Here is a 24581-nt window from a genome sequence, read left to right as displayed (position 1 = left end):
AATAGGCAGCGCACGGCAAAAGCACATGCATTTGTGCGCTGAAGAGAAAAGCTCCGATCATACCTCATACATGGTCCTTGTTGAAGACTTTGGTTTGGTCCTGGTTTAGTCCTGTTCCAGTCCAGGTTTAGTTCCAGGATTAGTCTCGGTTTAGTCCCAATTTTGATGCAGAGTTTGCGTAAGTGTGAAGGCAGCCTCAATGTTGTTTTGAGTAGTTTTGACTTGTTCTGATTTTCCTTGTCCATACAGTACCTCACTTTTTAGTCTGTACAATTAATTACAACCTCAGTGTCACTTCTGAATAACTTTACAAACTCCGGAGATAGAGGAATAGCCGATTCTTCTTCTGCGTCGCTTAGAGGCTAGAGCGCCCTCTTGTGGTTGTCATGTGAAATGCGGTTGCCAGTGTGAAAATAACAAATAATATCCCATACAGGTCGCTTCGGAGTAAAATGTGCCACTTTAAATCTGGAAAATATGGTACTCTGAATATGTATGTGTTCAGTTCTTTCCCAAAACTCTGTATTCTTCACCTACCTAATGCATTATGAGCATTGTATATAGTTTTCAAAATTCTCAGCCCTGAGCGAGGTTTTTCCATCAGAGGAAAGCTAACGGTGCACTTTCTGCTTCATGAAGAACAAACGCTCTATAATTAGATGCAATCAGCACACAGCGGCCTCATTTTCACCTGAACAGATGCTTTCTAAATATATCTTTACTGGGGGAAAACACATTTAACTTCAATCATGTAACTAGCTTTAACTTGCTTCAATCCGCCAGACTCCTTTATATATTAATCTATTTATTTTTTCACCTGCTGACGGTGTGGTCATCTCTCCATTGCTTTTCCACATGACCTTTGCGGTGCAATCCAATCTGCAATTCAATCTCCTCGAGCTGTTTTTGAACTTCCATTAGGCTTAACGGCACAAAGGCACAAACTGGATGTGACTGCGAGGAGGAGGAAGAGACTCAAACCAATCGAAAACTGCAGACAAGTTTACATCTGAGGCTCTCCGCACATCTACTGCGAGCTTTGATGAACTAACTCAGATGAATGGTTGTGCCAGCGGAGAGAATGTGGCCTTTTCTTTACACTTTAGGGATGAAAACAGGTCTGAACCAGGACACAAGTTTGATTAACAGAGCTGTAGAGGTAAGGTGGAGCCAAACAAGGGCTAAATCAGGACTAAAGGCTGTCAGGGGATGCAAGGTGGCTTATCCTTTATACTTTTATGAGTCAAGAACTAGCAATAAATGGACTAAACCTGATATATTTTTGAGAAGAATGTACCCTTAATAATGGCAAAAAGAAGGTCATGAAACATTGTCGATTATTAACTGATTTCAGATCTAAAATGTAAAGATTTTGAGTCTTTATAATGAAAAAATAGCAACAAGAGATCGTTATTGGATCAGAATCAGAAATTACAAACATTAAAAGATAAGCTCAGGTCAGTGGCCAAAAAAAAAACATATTGGACAGGACTGACTGTTTAAATGTACAATATAATACATGAACACTCGTTTCGAGCTCAGGAGCAGATGAACCAGATGTGAAGACACAGACACAGGTAAATCAGCTCACGCAAGAGTCATCAAGGACACAAGGGACAGAGGGGACAGAGGGGACAGAGGAGACAGTAGGAACAGAGGGGACAGCAGGGACAGTAGGGACGGCTGTGATGTGTTTGTTACGCTTTGAAATGCTGTGTGTTTTATTCCAATCCAACTAATATTCACAGATAAATTAGTCTAATTAGTCCGGCAGCGCAGTGGTCTCCCGGTTCAAAAGAAAACCGGCGCTATATTTATGTGTAAATATCTCATGTTACAACGTGGGCACCTGCGGTTTGTTGACAGGTGCGGCTTTTATTCAGGAGCATTGTGTTGGCCGAAAAGTACGGTATGACTGAAACCAGGCTACTGAGCGCTTTGAGAAGTTAAAATATGAAATGAGCAGATTATGGTTAGCTATATCAAAAGCCTTTTGAAAATTAAGGAACACTAAAACAACTATATTACCCTGTTTTAATCATTGACCTGTAGCTGTTTCTGTTGAATGATTTTGTCTAAAAGCAAATTGAAGAGGATGTAGATTTTTGCTTTCCAGGTAATCTAGTAATTGTTCTTTGACAGGCAGAAGGCTAATAGCTACACAAGTGGTCCCTGATTTATGAAGCGTTCTGACAAGTGTTTCAGTTCCAGTTCTGATAGAAGTGATGACGACATGAGTAAGAGGGTTTACCAGACAAAAACAGGCCCAATACCTTTAACTTGTGAGAGCCCCCTGGAGGAGCCCATACATAAACCTGGAGTACCAGATCCCACAACATAAAGCCAGAGTCCTAAGCTCTGATTGCAGCAGGGTTTAATGAAACGCTCACACCTGGACCAGCACATGCCCCTGTGTCTCTTCAGTTTTAGAACGCCATATTTCCTCTCACCGGGAGAGCAGGTTCACCACAGGCTAGTCTGCTTTCACTGGGCTGAACTCACACAGCCTTGTTCAAATGGGTTTAATGAAGAGGAATTAAAAGAAAAAGATTGCTAATGAGATTGTATGCATGTATGCATACAAATTAGGTTCAAAAAATAAATGTTATACAATGACATGGGCTAAATAACGATTTGGGGACTTTAAATAATATGCACTATAGGATCATTGAATACACATACAGTTAGGACTAAGGAAGGACAATTAAAGCAGCTGTCAACAAAGTCATACAGGAAAGACAAGAAAAAATATTTCTTACTGTACAAACAGGGTGTAACCAATCATTAAATTGTTCCGTTTGTTTGTTGTGACACATCAAGTTATTTGAACCAGTTAACTTTGTCATACTTTACATAACTATGTAATTGGATTACTGTGACTGTAAGAGGTATTATACTGCACTTTTTTTATTACTTTGATGACTTCTTAAAGGTGCACTACGCACCCTTTTTCCGTCCGGAGCAGGTGATTAAACAAGTGCTATGAGTGAGTAACAGGGGGATTTGACCAATCACAGTGAAGTGTGAACTCTCTCAGCAGAAGCATTAAAAACTGCACAAAGCTACTTACCATTCTGATCTTGTCAAAATCTGATCTATATGTGACCGACCGTGGGAAAAGCAGAAATTCACAGATTCTGAAAGTGTGAATTCAAAGCTTTCCAATGATGTCTCACTCATGCACATCTGATCATATTTGAGTAAGTTGTGGTCATTTGAATGTAAACAACTCTCAAACCCATTTGAGAGTTGTAAACATTCGGCCTCTAAAGATCCTCACCTGAGTGAGCCCAGAGTCACAGGGGGGCGGGGCTCATTTTCATCTCATTGAGATAAGCCCTCCCCCCTGTCACACACTGACACCACCTCCCCCTACAGCTGTCACTCAAGACTCAAGAGGAGTGTTATTATTGAAATGGAAAATACTTGGATCAAAGAATCAGAATCAGAATAGGGTTTATTTGCCATTTGCGACACAAACACACATGAGGAAAGGACAGATAACTTATAGTGAGTTTAAAAAACACTCTTAATAGAGGAACTCTTATAAACAGATGCCAGGGCCAGGTATACGAACTGCAACGGGTCCATGGCTTTGAATATATGAGATATGAGATAATAGACATCATAGGTACACCATCAGAGTCCAATTACGTCCGCAGCCTCTTTTGCACATTCGTCTTCTGTGCTGTGACTCTTGGCGTTGGGCATGTGATGTCTTTTGCCTCGTCAGCACAGAAAGGCCTGATTTTTTCATGCAGGTAGGTCTGCCTGTCAATGTTCAGTCTGGTGGGACCAGGACATGGAGATTGTCAACCGGAGGCAGAACAGCTGTAGTGCGTAGTAGCTGAAATTCCACTGGTTCTGCTTCACAGTGACTTTTTGCAAGCACCACACCTGGTCTCTTGGCATCAAAGCTGTAAGCAAATAACAGGACATTAAAGAAATGGCTAACTATTTCACATAAAACACTCATTAACTAATTTTATTTGTTTCAATATAAATACCTGAAGTGCTGATAACTCTTGATCTTTGGAAGCCGTCTGAAGAAGGGACTCAGATGCTTCTGCCAGTCCAAGTTCTTGACAAACATCCGCCGTTCCAACAAGCTGTGGGATATTGAGGTGAGCCTCAGGAGAGCTGTTTTCCACTACCTGATGACAAGGGCGACAATGTAAAAAAAATGAGAACAGAAGAAACATATCTGCACTGAAGTTTTGCCAGGCTAATGTTTACACATTACAGTAGTCAAATAATATAAACTAACCTCTGCGATGTCTTCCAAAGTGTCAACCCTGGTCTTCATGTATGCTCGCTTGATAAGTCCAAAGCCGCAATCAGGGGAGAATTTGGTATGGCCAGAAATGAGGAAGTGGATGTCCATTGTGTGGTGAAGCTTGTGTCCAACACGCCAGGCAGCACCACAACATGAAAGTGTTTTTGTTTTGGCCACTGCAGTTGTCACAATGAAGATCCACGTATTTTTCTCCAACCCCGAAGTTGTTGAAGAAATGATGCATGTAGCTTATGACTTCATTGCTTCCCTTACTTGACGACATGCCTTGTCAATCAGGAAATTGACCTGCTTCTGCATCCCTTCACAGGAGACACTAAAAAAGACCACATTTTCGTGAAGTCAGGAAATACATTGGCCCCGGCTGCAGAGGGTTGGACGGAAAGTGTATCTGTAGTAGACAGAGAGAGAGAGAAAGGAGATTAGATTAATACATATGACATTTGATTAAGACGTATATGTCTCTATAATTGCTATTCTGCATTTGCACTATTATTAGTACCTGCTGTGCAAAGTCAAAGCTGTAATGCATCCTGATGTTTTAGAAAATTGTGGTAATTTATTTATTTATTTTTTTGCCCACCCCTTGAGACACGGGGAGAACATGCAAACTCTTCCCAGACAGGACCCACTCAGTCCGGGAATCAAATCCAGAATCTTTTCGCTATGAGTCTAAGCCACTCCCCCATTTAGTCCTCACCTTCCCCTCTTTTCGCTTTGCGATAGTGCGATGAAGATTAAAACGAGTGGGAAATTAGGTCCATCTTTCTCTCTGATAAATGTCCAGTGAGCATAATTAAAGAGCTTAAGTTAATTCTGCTGTCCGAGGCCCTCGCTCACTCGTTCCATCATAGCCTCCGCTCAGTGCAGGGAAATTGAATGTCCTCATTTTACGGACTACAGTCGGTGAAATTATGAATAGCCATGAGGAGATGTTTAAGTTTCATGCTGTATTGGACTAGATCACCATCAGTGTCCTGGTGCAGTGCACCGCAGGCTTAAATGCATTTATGGGCTACTCATCTGGTGTATGCACTGACATACTTTGATGATGTGCAACTACAGGAGACACCTTTTCAGTCGGCTGCCAACCGCCATTAAAAGTAATATAACAACATGAGGAGGGGAAAAAAACAAAGCAAATACATTAGCTCTCATGATAAACTGTATAGATGTAAGATGGACCATGGTATTTTAAAAGAGCCAAATCTTTTGATGTACCTTTGATGTGAGAAATAACAACAGTTTAGACGTAAGCAGGGGTGAGTCATATATAAGTCATATGTAGAGCTGGGTTGAAAAAATCGATTTTCCGATTTTTAATCGATTCGCATATTAATGACCGATTATCGATTCGTACGTCCAAAGATCTTTTTTTTTCTTTTTTTTTTTTTCATTAAAATTATTTTCTACATTTCCCTCAGTGAACTTCAATCTACTTTCAAGAAAGATAATTCAGGACTCCTGGATTCTCTTTCTTGAAGGTAGATTGACCCTTAACCTTTCATCAGTCTTCCATCAGTAACTACAATACTCTGTTTAATATTGATATAATACTAGTTTGAATATGTTGCTTCTCTACACAGTCATGAAGTGAAGGAAACGGTTCAAATACATTTTTCATTTTTAATAACATTAACCCCCGGATCCAATCGGATCGAATCGGAAAAAATCGATTTTGAAACGTAAAAATCGGAATCGATTCTTGAGATTTGAATCGAAACCCAGCTCTAGTCATATGCTTTGAGTTTCAAGTCCATTCAAGTAATTAGATGCAGACAGCACACAGCGGCCTCATTTGGACCCAAAGAGCTGCTTTTACAAATGACATCTGAGCGCACACAATTGAATTCCTATCTGCTTTCTGCCACACAAATAATTCAAATACTTGTGCCCCAAAACAGAGCTAAGTTTGTTTTTATCATGTCCGAAAGGGCCTGGAAGACTAGATGAAGGATGTAGCTGACTGTGCTGGTGTAACTGGGAAACACGGCCATACCTGGTTGTCAATGGCCGATCTCATCAGAAGCTAAGCAGGACAGGGCCTGGTTAGCTGCTAATACATTCAAGTGTTTTTCTTAGAGTAACGAGAAAAGTAATATGTTAGTTTTGTGCACCCATGTAATCTAGTACTCCTCAAGTTGCTTTTTCAAATGAGTAGTGCGTTAGTTTTGGTTATTTCATCATCTCTGTGCCAGTCTCATCTCGTCATTGCTATCCCAGCACCAGGTTTGTTTCACAGCCGCGGCAGCTAACTCGGCGTGTTGTGAGCATGTGCGCTAGGGCACTAGTGACTCTTGTGACGAGAATTAAATAAAAAAACAGGGATTATTTTGTGGTTATCTGTCAACATAAAAGATAAATAAAGCTCAGTCAAACGCATGCTTTGCTTGTTTATTTGATATTTTAATGATTATGTCACTGTGTTCAGCAATGCAAAGGGATTATCAGGAAATGTTATATGAGCGATCGCTAATATTGTTTTCTTTCGGGATTTTTTAGCTTGCGCGCGCCCCCTGGTGGGCAGAAAGTGAGTGCAGCAGGTGAGGTCAGTTTTGGATGTTATCTTCCATTTGATGTCCGAAATGTCTGTTGATTTTGTAACCTACACTTTATCTCTGGAACTGTGAAGAAAAAGGTTGGAAGAAAAACTTAAATGTGAGCAGATAAATGTGCCATTTATGACTCCAATGTTAAACGCGTCCAGTATCATATTGACACGCTCGGCCTTGTCTTGCATATCTACAGAACACTCCTCCTTTAACAACTGTAGCTGCTTCAGATTATGACATCCCGCTTCTCTAACTCTGTCAACCTCAATATCCATTTTCTGCCTCGAGCGTTCCACATTTACGCACTCCCTTGCCCACTGCAGCCACATGACCATACTCCTGGCAGTAGAAGCACCTCAGGGGGGTCCTGGTAAAAGGTCTCACCCTGTATCACACATACTGCACTAATAACGTCTCTGGTAACTTCCCCTCAAATGTTAAACACGCTGACGTTCTACAGACTCTCCACCAATGGATCGAAACATCCTCTGAACCGCACACACACAAGGAAAGTCCAGGAAGTCCTCCAAATCAAAATCATCAGCCACACCACTAACTACACCTTTACTTCTTGGCTCTCTGTCAAGCAGGAAACATTGGACGGACAAATGCCTTGCAGACGCCTTAATCTTTAATGCTTGTTCTTGCGGTTTTTGTCAGTTATTTCCATGCCACTTCTGGTTACTCAAATCACCTTGACCCTGCCTAACTTCTACCCCACAAACTTCCCAACAACATGTGGATCCTTGAGTCTACCGTCCTGTAAAGTTACGGACACCATTCCAGCAAGAAATGACTCCTCGCTTTTCGCTTTTTTAATACACTTTTCTTTTTCCTCTTCTTTTTATTGATCGCCTCATTTGCTTCCATTTCACTGTTGATTCAGATTCCGTGCCAGGCTCCGGTGTTTCAGATTGTCTTGGGCTAGTTCAACTGGAGCTGTTTAAAACGGGCAAAACATTGTCTGTGATAGTTCTGCCCGGTGTTTTTCTGTCAATCCCACGTCTCTTTTTAGGTGTTATGGACGCAGAGGCTCCAAATGTAAAACTTGTGTCTCGAGTGGACACAGACAAAATATGATCAAATATATCTGTTTACCTGCAGGACATGCACACGTCTGACTAAGTGAATGTTTCATCTATTCTGAAGCCTATTCTTGTACTTCAACACCCTGGGAAGATAATAAAAGCAAGGTTTGTTAATACGGGTGTGCCTTTGCGTGTGGGATGTGAGACTCGTCTTTAACAAGGATGTTCATGTTTACCACAAGTCAACTTGGTGAACTGAATGTCACCTCTGTTTGATCAAAGAGCTCAGAAGAACAAACTTTTACTGTGTGGGTGTGAAAGTCAATAGCCATTTGACACAGGATTTGAGTTTCACTAAGAAACTAAGAAATATCTGATTCCAGCTTTTGCATGAAGCTTTAGCCAATGCAACAGGGAACCTTTGTACCTTCTGATTTATCACATGTGTCTTCATCTTTTATATGCGCATGTCTGTCTGTACTTTCCTGTAAACTATATAAAATGATGTAAAAATAAATAGTGGTAGTAAATCCCTTTGCAACTCAAATCACTGTTTGCAAATAGTATTATAAAATAAGCAATACAATAACAGTGTTCACAGAACACAAAAGCTCCCTTTCAATAGGCTAAATGGTATTTTGGTATGAAGTTACAGTGTTTTTATTGTCTTCCCTGGGTGTAGTACAAGAAGACGCTTCAGGGAAGATGAAAAATTAATTTGATTACATGATACATTTTGGCTGGATAGACTCAAGACATGCCTCAGCCCCAAGCCAACAGCCCCAGCCCCCTCGACATCTGAAACACCAACTGCATCACTCTCACCCTCCAGGTCCTCTCCCAACACAGGACGTGTCATCGTGATCTCTCCTATACAATAATGTTGTCATTATTGGAGATAACGAGTACTCTAATGCGTTAGTTTCGTAACATAGTAGTGCAGTAACGTAACACGTTATTTTAATAATTTAATTTAAAATGATGAGTTACTAAGTAATAGGGATGCCCTGATCAGGTTTTTTTTGGCCCCAATCGGATTCCGAGTCATCTGATTTTGAGTATCTGCCGATACCGAGTCCCGATCCGATACTTTTGTAACATACTAAAAAAAATGCACAAATGCAAGATAAACAGGTTGTTCCCAGTTTTTACTTTATTTTAACACTTGTACCTTTCTTTGAGGTAGCTTGAATAAGAAATAATAGTGCAAATAAAATATAGAAGCTCAACTTAAAATACCCTGCAGGCATGTAAACAAATAAGCAAAGTGCGTATTAAATGAAATAATCAAATAAATAATTTTAAAATTTAAAATAATAAAATGTACGTTTTTCTTGATGAAATCCGCCTGAATGTCTTCGAGTAGAGAGTAAGCCAGGGGCGAGTGTTCTGATCCTCTCGGTAGCCACGGTGTCACGCCGCACAGCCTGCACTCCCACCCCCCATGTCTGTGCTCTGGAATGGTGACGACGCCCTCTCTCTCTCTCTCTCTCTCTCTCTCTCTCTCTCTCTCTCTCTCTCTCTCTCTCTCTCTCTCTCTCTCTCTCTCTCTCTCTCTCTCTCTCTCTCTCTCTCTCTCTCTCTCTCTCTCTCTCTCTCTCTCTCTCTCTCTCTCTCTCTCTCTCTCTCTCTCTCTTTCTCCTGCTTCTTGTCCTTCTCCATCTCTGTCCTCTCTCACCTTCCCTCCTCAAACATCTAATTCCGCAGTTGATTCCGTGTGCCTGTCACTGCTCTGGCATCACCATGATCCCTCCACATCCGGCCCGTGGTGTGGCCCAGAGCTGAATCTGTCTGAGCGAGCAGGCTTCTCAGACAGGACCTAATTAAAGCCAAACGGCCCAGATAATGGCTATAAAAACACCTCCGCTTTTAAATGAGCTGATTATTTACTAAGGAAAGTGAGGTGTCTATCAAAGCCATAACAACCAGAATCAAGAGGTAACTCCAGACACCATAATATGCAAACCATTTATTATGATTCAGACGGATTATATACAGCATTATGTCGATAAGTAGACATAATGCAGTACACAGTAGATAAGTAGAAAAAAAAACAACACACAAAGCTCCGAGCTCTCACAAACCTTTAGGCACATTGTTAATATATGTATACATGCATTTTGGGGCGTGTGAATGGCTTTAAAACAGATTTGTTCTTTTACACACACGCACACACACACACACACACACACGCACACACACACACACACGCACGCACACGCACGCACACACACGCACACACACACACACACGCACGCACACACACGTACGCACACACACACACACACACGCACGCACGCACACACACGCACACACACGCACACACGCACACACACGCACACACACACACACACACGCACGCACGCACACACACGCACACACACACACACACACACGCACGCACGCACGCACACACACACGCACGCACACACACACACGCACACACACACACGCACGCACACACACGCACGCACGCACGCACGCACACACACACACACACACACACACGCACGCACACACACACACGCACGCACACACACGCACGCACGCACGCACGCACACACACGCACACACACACACACACACAAAGGACAGAACTAAAGCACAGGGATGAAACATTCAAACACATGAATAGTAGTCATTGATTGTTTGTTTGTGATGGCCTTTTTCCCTGCGGCCAGAAGCATGTTGCAGATGTATCCACTCACAGTGTCCATGGCAGGAGTTTTGAGACCCAGATTCTGCAGTCGGGATGCTAAAAACAATTTGCAGTGTCTTATTGATCTCAGTCCAATATTTCTGAGCTGTAGGAGAGTCCCAAACACATGGTAATGTGAGCCTCCTGGCAGCTACAGTTTCCCCAGACAACAGCCTTTTTCAAATGGAAAAACTGAAGTGAAACTGGGGCAGACTCACAAATTAGTTTTGGGTTTCTGAGAGATAAAATACTTTATTATTAGATGCAGAAAGTGCTCAGCTGTCTCAATGTATATCTGGCCATTATGACATTGATATCAAGCCGGAGGTCCACTGAATGATTTCGGATGTGTGTGATGATAGATTAGTGTTTGTGGGGGGAAAAGATTGACATATTAGTTTTCAATGGGCAAAAGTCCTGAAATATCAGCCATGGTTAGGACATGTGTGTGGCCTACAGGGCGGCCAGGCTCTCCATTACCATGGGAAAGTAGGATCATCACTCAGGTTACTGAGGCTTGGGATTGCTTGTAGTAGTTTAAGTAGGATTTTAAACCTGTAGGCCTATAGTATGCTAACTAGGGTATTTTGCATTGCCTTCATTTTATACTATTTTAGTTAGTAAGTTCTTATTTGGCAGCAGCAGGCCTACTGATACCTGTAATTATGGGCTATCTAATATCCATGTAACAGTAGGTTTACTTAAGTACCCCAAACATTTTCCATAGGCTATTTCCCATCAGTGCCAATGGCGCACACCAATCTTGTATAATTATCCATGAAATAGGCCTTAATGGAAAGGAAAAGAACATAAATTCAAATCTAACAAGGATCAAGAATCTCAAAAGAAAATTTAAAAATTTAAGTTGCAAATTTAAAGCCTTCTAGATCATGAAATAAAAATAAAATAAAAAGTATTTTTTTATCAATACTGTAGCAACTCGGACAAATCGAATCATCCTTGTATAGGAGAATTCAAAACATAACCGTCACATCTGAAATCGCACATAGGGAGGTTGAGGAGGCCATGAGTAGAGGCCCCGGGTAGTGATGGTTTCCCTACAGAGTGGTATGGAAAGTTTTAAGAGACCTTAACTATATTCACAAAGAGGACAAGACTCCTCCATCGAAAAAAAGCCATCATTACTTTAATCCCCAAAGAAAGTAAAGATAGAGGAAATTCTGCCAACTATAGGCTAATGTTAAAGGTCCCATATTGTGCAAAATCGACTTTTCAGAGCCTTTAACCTTCTTACAGTGCTATTGGTGCTTCATATTTGTGCCCAAAGTGTTTTTTTTTTATTAATTCCCGCTGTTTTTAGCTAGAATACAGTCCATACCCTCCTCCTCGGATCTGCAGAAAAACGGGTGCTCTCACAGTAGCGGCACCTCTCACCCCCCCTTATCCCACTTCCCCCCACCCTCCTCTCCCTTCCCCCCGCCTCCGTGCCGAGGGGGAAAGGGCGAGGGGGGGTGAGAGGTGCCGCTACTGTCGCTCCACGCGGCGACAGCGTGTACGCGGAAGAGAGCCACTGCAGTTAGTTTCACGTTGCACAGGAGAGCCTGCTGCGCTGTGAACCTTCGGACTTGTGTTGTGGAACTTACAACAAAGTTACATTTGAGTGCTGGCACTAACCCACGATAAAGAAGACGATGGAGCTCGAGAGCTGTACATACACTGTCTCGCTGAGACTGAGACTACGTCACGGGTTGGGCGGGGTAGACAGATCGCTCTTCACAAGGGTGGGGGCGAATCTCAAACCAAACCGTTTGCATTTCTGGGTTTGTGAGCGGGGTCCATGGTCTGGGTGATATTTCATAACTATTATGTTATGGGTGTTGCACAACACTTATTATTATCAAATATACCCTTTGGGTAGACTACGAAACAGGGAAATTTAGCATGATATGGGATCTTTAAATGTTAAATGTGGATTTCACCCAGGAACTCTTGGGACCTATTTTGCATTAACTGTGAGCTTGATCATTTCACTGCTGTACTTCTGTGTGATGTTCTTATATTTGAAAAAAATCTATAAATAAAGTAGAAAAAAAAAAAGAAAGTTAAATGTGGATTCAAAATGATACACATCAACATGTAGTTGGAAGACTAATATCAGAATAATATCAGAAGAAGCTTGCACATAATTAATTCATACTACAAACAGAAACAAACTAAAAGCAGCTTGATTCAGAGAAGGCTTTCGATCGAGTGAATTGGGATTTCTTGTACCAAACACTAGAGGAATGTGGTTTTGTTCAGGAGCAATTTATGACACGAATAAAAGTAGATGGTTCTAATAGACCGGTTTGAACTAAAGAGAGCCTCATAGGGAACTAAAGATACTGTTACACTTGGACAATATTAACACCTCCCGAACCAAATTAATGCGGCTTTTACAAAAATGATATTCATATTCTGGATACAAATTGAACATTCCTTTTCAATCACATCCTCAAAAGAAGTCGCACATAAATACAATATCAAATGGGACAGTAAAAAAATGAAGGACTGTGGAGTGTGTTTGTCTAAGAACCCATCTCTTCTGTTCGAGTACAGTACATATAGTATAGTACTACAAGCCACTTGTACTTTGGATTTTACGAACAGGATGAAAGTGATAAAAATGAATATCTTTATATATATTTCTCTGCTTCCGAAGAGTGCACACGCTTTTTTGCTCGCTCCGCTTGCTATCGCTGCTTTCCTTATTTATTTTGCTTTTTAATCAGTTTTTGTCTTCCAAACATTTTTGCTTTAGACTTTTTCAAGTAAACCAAGGATTTTAAGAACATTTTTCCAGTTTTAACGACATATCTGACGCCAGCGGCATGTCCGGGAGAAGAAGGGAGAAAGACTGTGAACGCTGTCGGAAATATCAACAAGAAATTAATGAGCTGAAAACACGTATATTTGTTTTGGAATCTAAAAAAGTTCTTCACGATACCATTCCTGTGTCAACCGACGATAAGAAGAGCATACTTTTTACAAGAAAAACTGCTACTTTCAACCTAAACCGCAGTGACTCTGTGTCGTTTCCAAAACTGTCTAAAAACCAGAAAGACCAGGCTGTTTCTTGGAACAAACTTGGAGCAAAGCCTAAACGATACAAAGATAACGTGAAGTCACCTAAAATACAGCTCACCAACAGATTTTTACCACTTTCAGAGATGGAATTAAATGAAAAAAGGAAAGATGACGTGGCCAAAATACAGCGAAGAGGATCTGTGCCAGGAGCCAAGGTCACGCAGATTGTTTTAGTTGGGGACGGCGCGATAAGTCACGTGACGCATGAAAAGATAAACACACATTCTTTTCCAAGCGCCACTGTTTCTGAGATAACGTCACTCCTTCCAAATATTATGGCTAAGCATGGAGGAGCTAAACAGCTGATTGTGCACTTGGGTGCAGTGGACATGCGGCGGGAACAGACTGAAGTTTTGAAAAAAGACTTCTTGAAGTTATTCGACGTGCTTGATAAAATGGAAATCAAAACATTCATAAGTGGACCTCTTCCAAACATCGACAGGAGGATAAACAAGTTTAGCCGGCTGCTTCAGCTGAACACATGGCTGTCCAAAGAGTGTACCCCTAGAGCACTACACTACATTGAGAACTTCTATCTATTCTGGAAACGAGAGGACCTGTTTAAGAGAAATGGCCCCCACCTATGCAGAGGTGGAGTGAGGGTGCTGACAGAGAACCTGCTCCACGCTCTGAGGCATTGGACTGGGCCTGGACAGGGTCCTGAGCAGATAGTTAGAGAAGAGAGGAATGAGAGAAGAATTCCTGCTCCATCAGCCAGAGACCGAGCCAATGTTTCAACATCAAAAGCACCACAACCTCAGCCTCCACCAAAGGATTCATCAGCAGCCGCTCCACCACCACCAGCAAAGGATTCAGCTCCAGCTGCTCCACATTCACCTCCACCGCCTCCAGCAAAGGAACAATCTTCAAAGGCCTTGGACCCATCTGTGACAAGCCCAACAACATCCCTGTCATCGCCCCTGCCTTCACACCAGCCCTGGGTTCCCCCTGCAACATCTACTCCCACTAAAGATTCATCATTCTCCATCTCATCTCCACTCTCACCCATGGGCCTTCCCAGCCATTTTGAAAGTCTGATCAAATCAGGCATTAAGATGGCTCCACTCACGCCCAATATAGCAAGGGCTATGTCAATACGTATCAACTCTTCCCTGCACAAGCCGACTACACCAACAAAAGCCCCACCACCCATCCCCCCTCGCCTCTCACCTGGTCCCAAACTCTCCTTGGCTACAAAAGCCCCACCACCCATCCAACCTCGCCTTTCACCTGGTATCTCCCATAGCTAGGATGCACTGGGTCTCAGCGTTGCCGGGACTTATTGTCACATTAAAAATCAAACCAACCCGGGGCCCTATGTAAAAAGAGCCCCCCCTAGTGCTATTTCTGTAGTCACATCATCACACAGATGGAAAAACAAAATGCGAGCCAGGCCCAATCTGAGAAATGTGATTCATATTCCCTGTGAAAAGATAAAGCCCAGTCCCACTGAAACTAGTCTGAAACTTGCTGTGCTAAATGTCAGATCCTTATGTAACAAATCTCTCTTAATTAATAATTTTATTTCTTCTTATAATCTTGATTTTATGTTTTTAACTGAAACATGGCTTGACAAAAACACAGGAAATGTAGTTCTGATAGAATCTGCTCCACCCAACTTTCAGTTTGAATCTGAAACACGAGAAAACAAAAAAGGGGGTGGAGTCTGTGCTGTCTTTAGAGATGAAATAATTACCCGCAGGTTGTCTTTTGGGGTGTTTTCATCATTTGAGTATGTATCCTTTAAAATGGAGCTAAAACGGTCTCCATCCATTCTCTTCATTGTTTTATACAAGCCTCCCCAGCACTGCCAACGTTTTATTGATGATTTTACTGAGATGCTTTCAGTCATATGCACAGACTTTGATGGTTTGGTCATTACAGGTGATTTCAATGTGCATGTTGATAATATTTGTGACAGAAACGCTAAAGAGCTTGATGCTGTCCTTGAAACCTTCAGTCTTACTCAGCATGTGAGAGGCCCCACCCACAGCAAAGGACACACTCTAGATCTCATAATTACAAAGGGGGTAAATATTTCAAATGTTAATGTGATCAATGTTGCTCTGTCTGATCATTTCTGTGTCTTCTTTGACCTGTCTGTTTCTCCCAAACCCCCGGTTGGTCCTGCAGTTGTTCAGAGGAGACACATAAGTGATGGCACAGGTGCACTGTTTATGGAAATGATAAACTTTGAAAATGTCTCATGTTCTAATGTAAATGATTTGTTGAACACTGTTACATCTAGTGTTTTGAATGTTCTGGACACCATCGCCCCTATAAAGGCTAAAATGGTTAAAAATAAGCAGAAGGCGCTGTGGAGAAATGATGATTTGGTCAGGGCACAGAAAAGGGAGTGCCGCAGGGCCGAACGGAAATGGCGCAAGTCAAAGCTCCAGGTTCAAAAAGAGATTTACAAAGAAAAGCTGAACATGTACAACCTAATCTTATGTAGAACTAGGGAAAGATATTTTTCTGAAATAATTGGAAGCTGCAGTAACAACTCGCGTGTCCTGTTTGCCACAGTAAACAGATTAACAAACCCTCCAGCTCAGCTGCCGTTAGAACTCATTTCCACATCCAAGTGTAATGAGTTTGCATTATTCTTTAATGACAAAGTTCAGGGCATTAAAAATGCTATAAATCCCACAATGCAAAAAAATACCCTAAAACCACCAAGACACTTAGAGCTAACTCACTTTGCACCAGTAACTGACAAAACTGTCCATGAGATCATCACCAGTCTGAGTTCATCTACATGCTGCCTTGATGTGTTACCCACCAGATTTCTAAAGTCTGTGCTGAACAGTTTGTTAGCACCATTCACTCACATAGTTAACATGTCGCTTCAATCTGGAACATTCCCAATGTCTTTGAAAACTGCGGTCATAAAGCCTCTCCTAAAGAAGAGCAGTCTTGATGCCGCAGTACTGAGTCATTACCGGCCCATCTCTAATCTGCCATTTTGGGGCAAAGTCCTTGAAAAGGTTGTTTACCAACAGCTCACAGATTTCCTCTTAATAAACAACTCATTTGATGTTTTTCAGTCAGGTTTTAGACCTCATCACAGCACTGAGACTGCTCTTGTCAAGGTGACAAATGACATCCGCCTGAACACTGACACGGGCAAAGCCTCAGTCTTAATTCTGTTAGATCTGAGTGCTGCTTTTGACACTGTCGATCATGGGATCCTCTTACAGAGACTAGAGGACTGGGTGGGCATCACTGGCACTGCCCTAAACTGGTTAAGGTCCTATCTGGAAGACAGGAAGTACTTTGTTGAAATTGGTAGCTGTGTCTCAGAGTGAGTGCCCCAAGGGTCAGTCCTGGGTCCCCTTCTGTTCAACCTCTACATGCTGCCGTTAGGTCAGTTGATACGCAGTGAAAATGTGTCCTATCACAATTATGCAGACGACACTCAGATCTATGTTTCACTATCGGCAGGTGACTATGGACCAGTAGATTCACTCTGTCACTGCATCCAACAGATCAGTTTGTGGATGCAAAACAACTTTCTCCAGCTGAACTCAGACAAGACTGAAATAATCGTTTTTGGCCCACAGAAACAAAGAGAAAGTGTTAGCGGTCACCTCCAGAGTCTCGCTCTAAAACCTACAAACCAAATTAGAAATCTGGGGGTAATAATGGACTCAGACTTGAACTTTAACAGCCACGTCAAATCAATAACATCAGCAGCTTTTTACCATCTAAAAAACATTGCCAAAATCAAAAATATATTGTCAAAACCAGATTTAGAGAGACTTATCCATGTGTTTGTCTCCAGTAGATTAGACTACTGTAACGGCCTGCTCACTGGCCTCTCCAAACGAGCTGTAAAACAGCTGCAGTACATCCAGAACGCTGCTGCTCGGGTCCTGACCAGAACCAGGAAGTATGATCACATTAGTCCTGTTCTCAGGTCTCTGCACTGGCTCCTGTGGCTCAGAGAAGAGACTTTAAAGCAGCTCTGCTTGTGTACAAGTCTCTCCATGGCCTAGCACCAAAGTACATCTTGGATATGGTAGTGCCATATGAACCATCTCGGACTCTGAGGACCTCAGGGACCGGCCTCCTGCTGGTGCCCAGAGTCAGGACAAAACATGGGGAATCTGCGTTTCAGTTTTATGCAGTTAAAACCTGGAACAGTCTTCCTGAAGATGTGAGACAGGCTTCTACTCTGACAATGTTCAAATCTAAGCTAAAAACAGTTTTGTTTAGCTGCGCATATGACTGAAACATTTTTTTCTTTGCACTCTTCTCTTTTGTTTGTGATTTTATTAGTTTAGAAAATCAGTTGGATTGATAATTTTTAATTTAGTTAATTTTATTGTATTTCTGTTTCTGTAATTTCTTTGTGATTTGAATGCATTTTTCCTGCTGTGTGAAGCACTTTGAATTGCCTTGTGTATGAAATGTGCTCTACAAATAAACTTGCCTTGCCTTGCCATCTTACCAAGATTTATTTACTTATTTCAACCACTTCCTGTTGACATATCACCTAAACACGACATGCGATCATGCAATCCCATTTCACGGAATGGGATCGCATGTTATCCAGAGTCATTTGGGGGGGAGAGAGGGCGAGGGTCAGGCATTCAACATTACTAGACATTAGCATTAACATAATTCAGCCCTTACAGATCTGAGGATGTATCTTCGTGTATGCCTGGCTATCATAAGACTGTTTTAGAGGAGGACAACATGTACCCGATATTATTAAAACTATACTTAATCCAGTAAGAATATTCACAATTTCAATTAAATTTAAATCTAAAAGATGCCCGAGAACCAAAAATTAAAGAAGAACTAAAGATATTAAAAAGAGAGGATTTTCAACCGGTAAAACAAGACTCAACATTTAAGATTTGGATTAACAGGGATGTCACGGCCTTTCCATAATCATTAAAAATAACGAGCTAAAGAGATAAAGATCTTGGGTAACATCTGGATTTGATTGTCAGAACTTCTTTAGATACCTTCAAATGAGAGAATATTATTATAAAGAAGTAATATCAGATGGAGTAGATAGTCTTAGAAACAATAATTGTTGCTCATCAACCAAAACACCCTTCAGATAATTTCACAAGTGTCACTGGTTTCATGTCCTGTCAAAATGTCCCCATTGTATATGTCGAAGAAAGACGGGAGAGGGAAATGTCCACCGCCACATCAGAGCAGGATGATATATAATATGTGTCTTATTGCAGTCTTCTACATCCTCACTGAAATGGAGAGTTCAACTGGAAGAACTGTATTTACTTTTTTATTACTCCGTCTTTAAAATGCAGACAAGTAGCAGATGTGCTGGAGACAAAACGTGCTTGAAGTGTAAAATGGATGATTGGTGAAAGATACAGAGCTGAGGTTAAAGAGGTAAGTAGTGGAGGTGGAGTGCTAATGAAAGGTTTTTACGATTTTCAAATTTTGACTTTATTTGGTGTATTTATACCTGTTGGACTCTTCCGCTCTCCCTGCGGTCACTGTTATGGACTCTGTTGTTGCTTTTAAGGGTCGGCTCAAAACCTTTTTATTCAGTCAGGCCTTTTAATTACAGTTGCTTTAGGGACTGATTTGACTGTATATTGTTGCATGTGTATTGTTCACTGTAAGTGCTTTGTGTTTTTATTCTTTTATTCTGTGTTTTGTGAAGCACTTTGTGACTTCTGTCTGTGAAAGGTGCTATAGAAATAACATTTACTTACTTACTTACTGTTATAAATATAAATTATAGCTTTACACCAATCGTATTTGTGGAGACAAAGTTGAAAAATCTGACAGGAAGTGACATCACACTAGGGATCCTCATTCCAGTCAGATAATGCAGATCATACTTTCTGGAGAGGCTCCAAAATTGAACCGTTCTGGAACTCAATTCATTTAGCTTTATTAAATATAAGTATACATTGTGTTGTAGTTGGGAAATATCTTTCAAAATGCATGCCCAAAACACCAATACTTGGTCAGAATATTGTTAACCACTACAAGGAAGGTTATTATTATTAAACCAATCAATTGTACAGGAGATAGTCCCCATGGATAAAAGGACCTTCACCCTTCGATCCAAAGAAGACAAATTCAGTGAAAAATGGCGCAAATGGATTAACTACAAAAACTCTCTGGACAGCACATAATCAACATTATTACAAGGAAATGTATTGAAGGTTCCCGTGTTGTTAATTAGATTTTTTTTGTTGGTTTATTTTTTCTTTTTCGTTTGTAATGCTGTATCTGTAATTAATTTGTTTAACATTTCGAATATCTATTTTGTTTTGCTATGGAACTGTATCATTTGCAAAAAAAAAATGAAATATAAGTGCCTGCTGGGGTGAATGAAACATTGCATAACTTTGGGTATGTTTTTGAAGAGGAAAATATATTATATTATATATTATATATATTATATAACACACCGTAATATGTATTAAGTAAGACATTTTTACTCTCCATTGAGAAAGTCTCTTGAATGGAAGCGCTGCAAAAGTAATATCTAAACCTATTCGTTTCATCCAGTCCAGGTTGTCACTGGGCATTAATCGCATTGTGATTCAGACAACTTTTGATATCAATAAAACATTACCGAGTAAAATATAACGATGCGCTTCCCTACTTTCTCACACACATACACTTAAACCCATCTCATTTCACTTTGGTATGTTTTACAATGCCATAAATTCACTCGACTGGAGAAATATTATCACTAATGAAACAAAGCTTTGCCCGGTGCAACTCTGAGTGGTTCCCTGAGGCTAGATTGTCTTAAGAAATTCTTGGAATACTAATTAAACGACACAGTGCCATCTCTTGCACCGCGCAAATGCAAAATTAATATTGTAAAAGTTATTGCTCTGCTTTTATGGCGGTGTCAAGCCCTTTATATGGTGCTTTTTCTCATCCATTACAAGCAGAAGTTATGTATGGTGTAAAGAATGGGGTCTCTCATGCATGGGTTATTGAACTATGGTGAAGGCTTTGGGGGAGATGATCATTAGAATGTAAAAAGATGAGTGTCAGGGGATGACTTTGAGTCATTATTTTGAGGGATCATTTCAGTGCAACGAGAATTAACCATGGTTTAAATATTAGTTTTAACAGACATACTTTGTACAAATTATTAGCGTGCTTGAAGTGTAAAATGGATGATTGGTGAAAGATACAGAGCTGAGGTTCAAGAGGTAAGTAGTGGAGGTGGAGTGCTAATGAAGGGTTTTTACGATTTTCAGATTTTGACTTTATATGGTGTATTTATACCTGTTGGACTCTTCCGCTCTCCCTGCGGTCACTGTTATGGACTCTGTTGTTGCTTTTAAGGGTCGGCTCAAAACCTTTTTATTCAGTCAGGCCTTTTAATTACAGTTGCTTTAGGGACTGATTTGACTGTATATTTTTGGATGTGTATTGCAACAGTCTGGAGAGCGTGTGTCCGGATCTCGTTCCCTGAGGTAAGTTCTTGGAAAAGTCAGACTCGAGCTGTGTCTCTTTTTCTCATTCCATTTGATGTTCCTTTTTTTGTGTGTTTAATGCTCTTCATGTTTGTTTTGTTGCACAATAAACATGAGATATTGTATTGCATTTGAGGAAGGTGGCAGAGGCCAGCCAAAATCCAAATCTACAAATATAATATACAAATTACATTGCTTCCCGTTCATTATTTTTGGTAAATGTTGATGAACCGAGAAACCTTCTGGTGGTGGAAAGTCAGCTGCATAATTCCATGGAAATAGAGAGTTAAAGCCATACTTTAGAACATTCTTCATGAGATCGATGTTTTATGCCATACTGTGGAATCTTGTACCCAAAGCCTTCTGGCCAAGTAGAAGTCACGTTTCTGTAGATGCAAGATAAGATAAGATAGCCCGCCCATAGTAAGTGCACAGGGTTTTATGTTTTTACAACAATGAAAAAACAAACGCATGCTTTAATTTTAGTCTAATTTGGAGGTTTTGGGTCTTTAAATTGGGGTTGTTGTGGGAGAATTGCTTAAGAGGACAGCCGCATTGAGGAAAAGTTTAGGTTTGAACCATGATATAAAGGTTTGACTTAAGTGTGAATATGCTTTGGAGTTCGCGGGGAATGTGGATAAGACGCTTATTGTAGTCTTTGGAACTATCTAGTGAAATACTCTTTAGCGGTGCTATGAGTGGGACAAACACTAAAGGGTCTTGTGTTTTGTAAAATATATAAATCACCAATCACGTTACAGTTACAAGTCTATCTGCCAAAGCAGACTCCACACAGATGGAAGAAAGGGGAGAGCATCTCTAGCACACGCTTGGTTATAAAACACCACTAAATTAACTAAAATAAATTATCTAACTTTGTCTTTAGCAGCTCAACAAAAATCCCATAAAGGAGCTTGTGGACTCTTCACATCAAAACACCTTCACCTTTTGAATTATAGGTCAAAGTAAAAGCTTTCTATTGTGTTTAATTATTCGTTGGTTCTTATTTGACAGAAATCCACTGTATTGAACATTTTTACCAACTTCACTTCAGTGAATGTGGACATGATAGTATCATACCTCACTTTACTGTATAATCTGCACATATTAGATCGCTGCACAAAGAGGACATAAACACAATATCTGACTTTTTTTTAGCTTATTACCATCTTCTAATATTGTTCCCTCATCAAAAACATACCTCGAGTTGCATTTAAGCTTAATTAATTCAAAATCCTGGTTAGAATGTTCTCTCCCCTCTGAGCTTCAAAAACGCTCCATTCTGAATGACTCAGATGTGTGACGTGGCTCTGAGAGTCTTCTGTGCTTCTGAACTATGTAACATTTTACCTTATCTAACATCTTTTTAAGTCCCTGTGAAGTGTTCATCGTCTCCCCCTGCAGTCTCTGGGCGGAAAACCAGCCTTGCAACGTTTGCCAACATCAACCTAAAGACAACAGTTTTTTTTATAACGTTAAAGAAAGAAAGAAAGATTGAAAGAAAGAGCGAGAGAGGAATTTTGAGACATTTTGTTTTACAGGGAAGTGCAGGGGGAGCTCTATTGCCTTCTTTAAGTCTATAACTCCTCACCGGACTCGCTCTGTGCATTTCTCCCGTCTAATCATGATCAGTACAATTACATTTGAGTTGTTTAATATTATCATTTAGCCAGATTCAACTCCTTAACGCTTCAATCGATTTCAACATGTTATACCTCATTATGATCGCTTTCACAGTAGTACGTGTGCTATTACTTTTGACATTTGAACAACTTGTACTTTTTGCAGAATTGTCGAATTTTCAAAAGTATTAGATTTCCCCATTTAAATGAATTTGAGCATTATGAGTGTCTGCGGAATTCTTTAGACGTTATTCTTTAGGCTTTATTCTTTAGAATTTTGTGATGGAGCCAGTCGAGCGAGAGAGAGAGAGAGAGAGAGAGAGAGGGAGAGGGGGGGAGGGAGAGAGGGAGTGAGAGGGAGGGAGGGAGTGAGAGAGAGGGAGGGTGCTCGTGTTATGTTGACCAGAAACATTGATCTCAGTCAAGGCTTGGTGAATGGAGCGTTTGCAAAACTTGCCACACTGGTTTGTTCACCTACAAACCCTACGCATGTTCACAAGTTGGGACTTGATCTTGATAACAAAAACCCAAGGAAGAAATCAGGATCAGACCATTTGATCTATCTGGAGCGATCTGAAGAGAATGTGACTAAGAAAAAGGGCCTGGTAAGAAGACAGTTTCCCATTAAACTGGCTTTTGCCTGTACAATCCATAAAGTCCAAGGTATGACAACAAAAACAGCTGTGGTGTCTTTCAAGCTGGAATGGGCTATGTAGCCGTGAGCAGAGTCACTTCTCTCAGTGGGTTGCACATCATTGATCTGGATGAGTCTAAGCTTTATGCCAATCCACATATCACAGAGGCTCTGAACAACATGCAGAAAGCAAACTTGGAGCACATCATGCCTTTTTATCATGTGTCACAATCACTGGACAGAGACAGCACATTCGACACGAAGGGTTTGCCCTCTCGCATACAGGATATACAGGCTCACCATGAACTGTATCTTTCTGATGTTTTGTGTCTCACAGAAACCAGACTCAAGGACTTTGTTGCCCCATCACTTCATCTAGAGGGCTACACAATGTATGAACGCAGCAGACATGTTTCCTACAATCGTTTCAGTGAAATGGCCGGCAGAGACGGTGGTAGAGTTGCTATTTATGTCAAAAATCACATTGTCGCCCATGAAGTTCGTTATGTGCACAATGTCACTGATGTCGAGTTTGTTGTTGTTCAGGTTGAAGCTCCTTTCAGTGGTTTGATTGTGACTGTTTACAGACCTTCTACCTACAGTGTCAAGTCTTTTCTGGAAAATCTTACATCTCTTTTGGAGAGCCTCGAGATGCTGGACGTTCATCCAATCATTGTCTGCGGAGATTTCAACGAGAATCTTCTTTATTATGGGAAAATGCCAATCATGGATCTCTTTGAGTCTAAAGGTTATGCCCAGGTGACCTCCAGTGCCACGACAGAGAGAAACACTCTTCTAGATGCCATTTACATCTCCAGACCACAAGCATGTCTTCAGTCAGGTGTGTTGCAGACATATTATAGCTACCACTGCCCTGTATTTTGTGTTGTATCCATTTAAATTGATCTTGTAATGTTTTATATGTTTTACCTGTAATTTGATGGGATGGGCACCAGATTTAGTGGACCCTTCAGGCATTTCAGGGTAGGTGGGAGGGTAATGCCTACTCTAGATTGTTATGATGTTATCTGAAACCTTGCAACAGCTTCCGCTGTCACAGTATTTTTCATCATGTTTATTTGAATGTAATATTTATAGACATATTTATTGTTTATTTCACCCATTCATTTTTGTTAGAGCACTTGTCGTACACAAGATTTGTGTACTAGATTTGGAATTATGATCACTCATTTACATATTAAAAATGGACTGTTAGTATTTCTTGAT

This window comes from Eucyclogobius newberryi, unplaced genomic scaffold (genome assembly GCF_026437365.1).
Source record: "Eucyclogobius newberryi isolate DKJ021-1_F unplaced genomic scaffold, fEucNew1.0.hap1 SCAF_9, whole genome shotgun sequence".
Lineage (NCBI taxonomy): Eukaryota > Metazoa > Chordata > Actinopteri > Gobiiformes > Gobiidae > Eucyclogobius > Eucyclogobius newberryi.
The sequence above is the reverse complement of the archived record's forward strand: the minus strand, read 5'-3'. Positions refer to the sequence as shown.